Source organism: Otolemur garnettii, unplaced genomic scaffold (assembly GCF_000181295.1).
Source record: "Otolemur garnettii isolate 467f Iridium unplaced genomic scaffold, OtoGar3 scaffold00205, whole genome shotgun sequence".
NCBI classification, from domain to species: Eukaryota; Metazoa; Chordata; class Mammalia; order Primates; family Galagidae; genus Otolemur; species Otolemur garnettii.
Genome location: NW_003852600.1, coordinates 2,016,625 through 2,020,613, shown reverse-complemented (window position 1 = coordinate 2,020,613; position 3,989 = coordinate 2,016,625). Strand labels below are relative to the sequence as shown.

Genomic DNA, 3,989 nt, shown 5'->3' with positions numbered 1-3,989 from the left:
TGGAGCTGGTGGGTTCAAATCCAGCCCAGGCCTGCCAAACGACAACTATAACCAAAAATAGCTGAGTGTTGTGGTGGGCTCCTGTAGTCCAGCTACTTAGGAGGCTGAGGCAAGAGAATCACTTAAGCCCAAGAGTTGGAGGTTGCTGTGAGCAATGATTCCACGGCATGCTATCCAGGGTGACAGTTTGAGGCTCTGTCTCAAAAAAATAAATAAAAAATAAAACCACCAGCATAGACCAGTCCAGCCAGGAACTCTGCTGACACAGAGAGGGCAGGGACAAGAGTGAGCTCTCTCTCTGCGCCTTCAGGCTCCGGGGGACAGTCAGGTCTCCCAAAATGCAACCCAGGACTGAAATCCAAAGTAAAACTATTGTAAGGAAATAAAACAGTGTTTGACACTTGAATGAAAGCTTGGTGGGTTTAGAGAAAGTCAGGTAATAATCCACCCAAACTACCAGGAAAACCAGGAAATGCAAAAAGCTGTAAGTGAAGGGAATAATCTGAGTGGCAGGCAGACCTGGTGCTCAGTGACCCTCATGCCTAAAAGTGCGAAGTCCCTGAAATAGGACATAAGGGACATGTTTACTACAAGTAGGAGATGGACAAATGCCAGGGAAATGCAAAGACATTCCAGGAGATTCTGACAGGTGTTCTTTCTTCTCATTCCTAAAGGGAGGATACTCAATATTATTTTCCCAAGTACAATCAAGAACAGTGGACAGTCAGCGTCGAGGGGCTGCTGTGTCTGAAAGGAGCAGTTCTCTGCAGAAAGAGCCGTCAGATCTTCAGCTGAAGTCCAAGAAGACCTGCGGAAACTCGTGACAGAACTCTGCTTTATTTTCCATCCTCGCCAGCAGGCTTTTCTCGACTGAGGATTTTCTCAGTCGAGAAAAATAAATGAATTTTATTTATTTTTATTCCTGTTTTATGCAGTGATGTTACTTTGAGTTTCCTGCATTTCATTTTGCTGCCAAAACGCCTCCTAAGTCTTCCCAGAGGTTGCTGAGGGGACAGTCACATTTTTATTTATTTTTGATAACTCATCTATGTTCTCTTTTTTTTTTTTGAGACAGACCCTCAAGCTATCCCCCTAGGTAGAGTGCCGTGGCATTACAGCTCACAGCAACCTCCAACTCCTGGGCTCAAGCGAGTCTCCTGCCTCCACCTCCCAAGTAGCTGGGACCACAGGCGCCTGCCACAACGCCCGGCTATTTTTTGGTTGCAGCGTCATTGTTGTTTGGTGGGCCCAGGCTGGATTCAAACCCGCCAGCTCAGGTGTATGTGGCTGGCGCCACTTGAGCCACAGGCACCGAGCCAACTCATCTATGTTCAACATATGTCTTGCATATAATACAAAGAAAAGCATTATTTATTCTGTTTCTTCCTAACTTTTATTCCCTCTGCTCTTCTCTCATCCAGAGCTATTAGTAATTACATAAATATGTAGGAACATTTGTAGAGGTGGTAGTTGTTTGAGGAGTTCCTAAAATGTGTTTGAGATATTTCATATGGCTCAGGTTATGCCTCAGGACAAACGTCCACTTACACCATTACTTCACAAATATTCCAGGCCTAAAGAGCTTTTAATAGTGAAAGAATTACCTGAAATAAGAAAGTTATTTATGCAGTTTATCACCAAAGTAACATTCCTCTGCTTTTGTTTTTACCTACTTTATCTCCTGCAGAAGAAAAATTCAGCAGGAGATGTTTTCTTGACAACAGCCAAGTCTCCACAGCAGGATCCGTGTCCATCTGACGAACACAGCTCCAGCAATGAGCTCTGTGTTTCAGGGCTAATTCTTCACACCACTGTACAAATTTTGCCTGAGATTGACCTGAACGGAAACCTCAGTATGACCTCTGTCCACGTGTGCCCAGCCTCACCCCTCGCAGCCTCCTGAAAGGCAGGCTCCTCATCTTCTCCAGCTCTCAAAGCCATTCTAAAGGCTCACCTTTCTCAAACATCACCTACATTTTAGAAAGTAGTTTCCTTGCTTCAATATGACATTCTAGTTTTTTGATCTATATCCCTCTGAGTAAAGTTACTATTCTGATTAAAAGGATATGGACTTGGGGTCCAACACAGTGGCTCATGCCTATAATCTTAGTACACTCTAGGAGGCCGAAGCAGATGGATTGCCTGAGGTCACAGGCTGGAGACCAGCCTGAGCCAGAGTGAGACGCCGTCTCTAGAAATAGCCAAGTATTGCGGTGGGCGCCTATAGTGCCAGGTATTTGGGAGGCTGCGGCAAGAGAATTGCTTGAGCCCTGGGGTCTGAGGTTGCTGTGAGCTGTGATGCCACAGCACTCTATAGAGGGCAACAAAGTGAGACTCTATCTCAAAAAAAAAAAAAAAAAAAAAAAAAAAAGGATATGGACTGGAACTCTCTATTCCAGAGCCACTTCCTCTACCAACTTGTTGACTTTTAAAATCTCCTCTAGCTCCTTCTTAGAGGATCAGACGTGTATTGAGACACCTCTTAAGATCTGTGGACATTACACTCCACTTGATGAGAGGGAGGGGAGGTGGAAGTCAGGTGGAAAAAGTAAAGGAACCGAGGAGAATGGACATAGTGGAAAACAACTTTTTTTTTTTTGACAGACGTACTGTAATGTTGAGATAACATTCAATAAATGGTTCTTTTTGGTTAAAGGCTGAATAGGATGATACGATTTAAGAGATGAATAATCTGAGATTTTACTCTAAAAATGAACTAATAACATATGTAATTTACTCCTTTTTTTTTTTTTTTTACTAAAAATGGAAGTATGGAAATATTATTAGGAAACAAATCCAAAACCATATTCAGTATTTTAATTTAATTTTCTACTGGACAAATTTACATATCTTCCTCACCCTTTCCTTTAAGTTAGTGTGACAATTCTTCATAATAAACTACTTAAAGAGAAGCTTTGGTCAAGAATGGAATGAAATAGCAAAAAAAAAAAAATCACTGCTGCTTTAAAAAAACCAATACTTTCACCAATTTTATACTCAAACAAAACCACACAATATTTGCACCATATGTGTTTTCAGTGTTCCCTTGGGGCTGGCTTTCCTCACCATCCAATGGCAGAGCTGTGGTCAGCGACTTTTTGTCGTGCTGGATGGCAGACGCTCACTCAGCTTTATATCATCCTGAGGCCCTGGATAGAAGATTCTAAGGTCTGGAAATCCCAAATTGTCATGGCTCCATCAATGCCAGTAGTGCAAAATCTGCAACTATCTTGCTTGTCCACCTCATAAACAGACACGTGAGTGATACTATTCTGGTGCAGCGTCTCCAGGGCTGGACTGCGGTCCTCGATTGTGGCTCTCTTGTCCATGTTGCAGAAACGTTCCATGGCAGACATGTTGTGCTGGATGCTCTGTTTTGGAATGTCTAACTTGGACACAAAGGTCAAGCAGCCACGGTCATCATAGTTAAAGAGCACTGGGCAGCAGTCATGGGCAGCAGTCATGGCCAGCAGCCACAACGCTATTCTCCGAGACAAATGACACACTCAAGAGTGGTAGGAACTCTGTTTTCAGAGCTGAGACCTGGACACTTTTTGAAGCATCAGCGACAGACATGGTGCTGTCATGACTGACCCAGGCCAGGCGGCTCCCACTGGCGGAGAAGCTGACCCCATGGACCCACCCACCTGTGTCACTGCCCCCAAACTGACATCAGTTGACCAAAAGGCATCTTGCTGCCCCAGAGTGTACTGGCTGGCTTTTCATCCACTTCTTTAATATAGGCAGAAAACACTCTGCATTTGAAGTCACATGATCCTGCTGCCAGCAAAACACTGTTGGGACGCCAATCCAAGCTGACGACTGTGGAGCAAATCCACTTTTTAATGTGCTTGCTTACTCACCAGTCATTTTCAGACTCGAAGTAACAGACAGAAATGAGTCATGCTCCACTTCCCACAGCAAATTTGTTCTCTAAGGGGACCACCTCACAAAAGTGGCTGGGCGATTAATTCTCAGGATCACCAGGG

General features: G+C 44.0%; 1 protein-coding gene and 1 pseudogene across 2 annotated transcripts in view; both read right to left on the bottom strand.

The window, feature by feature from the left end:
- ME1 (malic enzyme 1) overlaps nucleotides 1-3,989 on the bottom strand; it is a 161,719-nt gene that overhangs the window by 83,171 nt on the left and 74,559 nt on the right. The gene's annotated exons all lie outside the window — the stretch shown is intronic.
- LOC100957381 overlaps nucleotides 2,803-3,989 on the bottom strand; it is a 1,425-nt pseudogene continuing 238 nt past the window's right edge. The window contains exon 1 of the transcript XR_154769.3: nucleotides 2,803-3,989. This exon is cut by the window's right edge and continues 238 nt beyond it. The product of XR_154769.3 is annotated as an actin-related protein 2/3 complex subunit 1A pseudogene (transcript).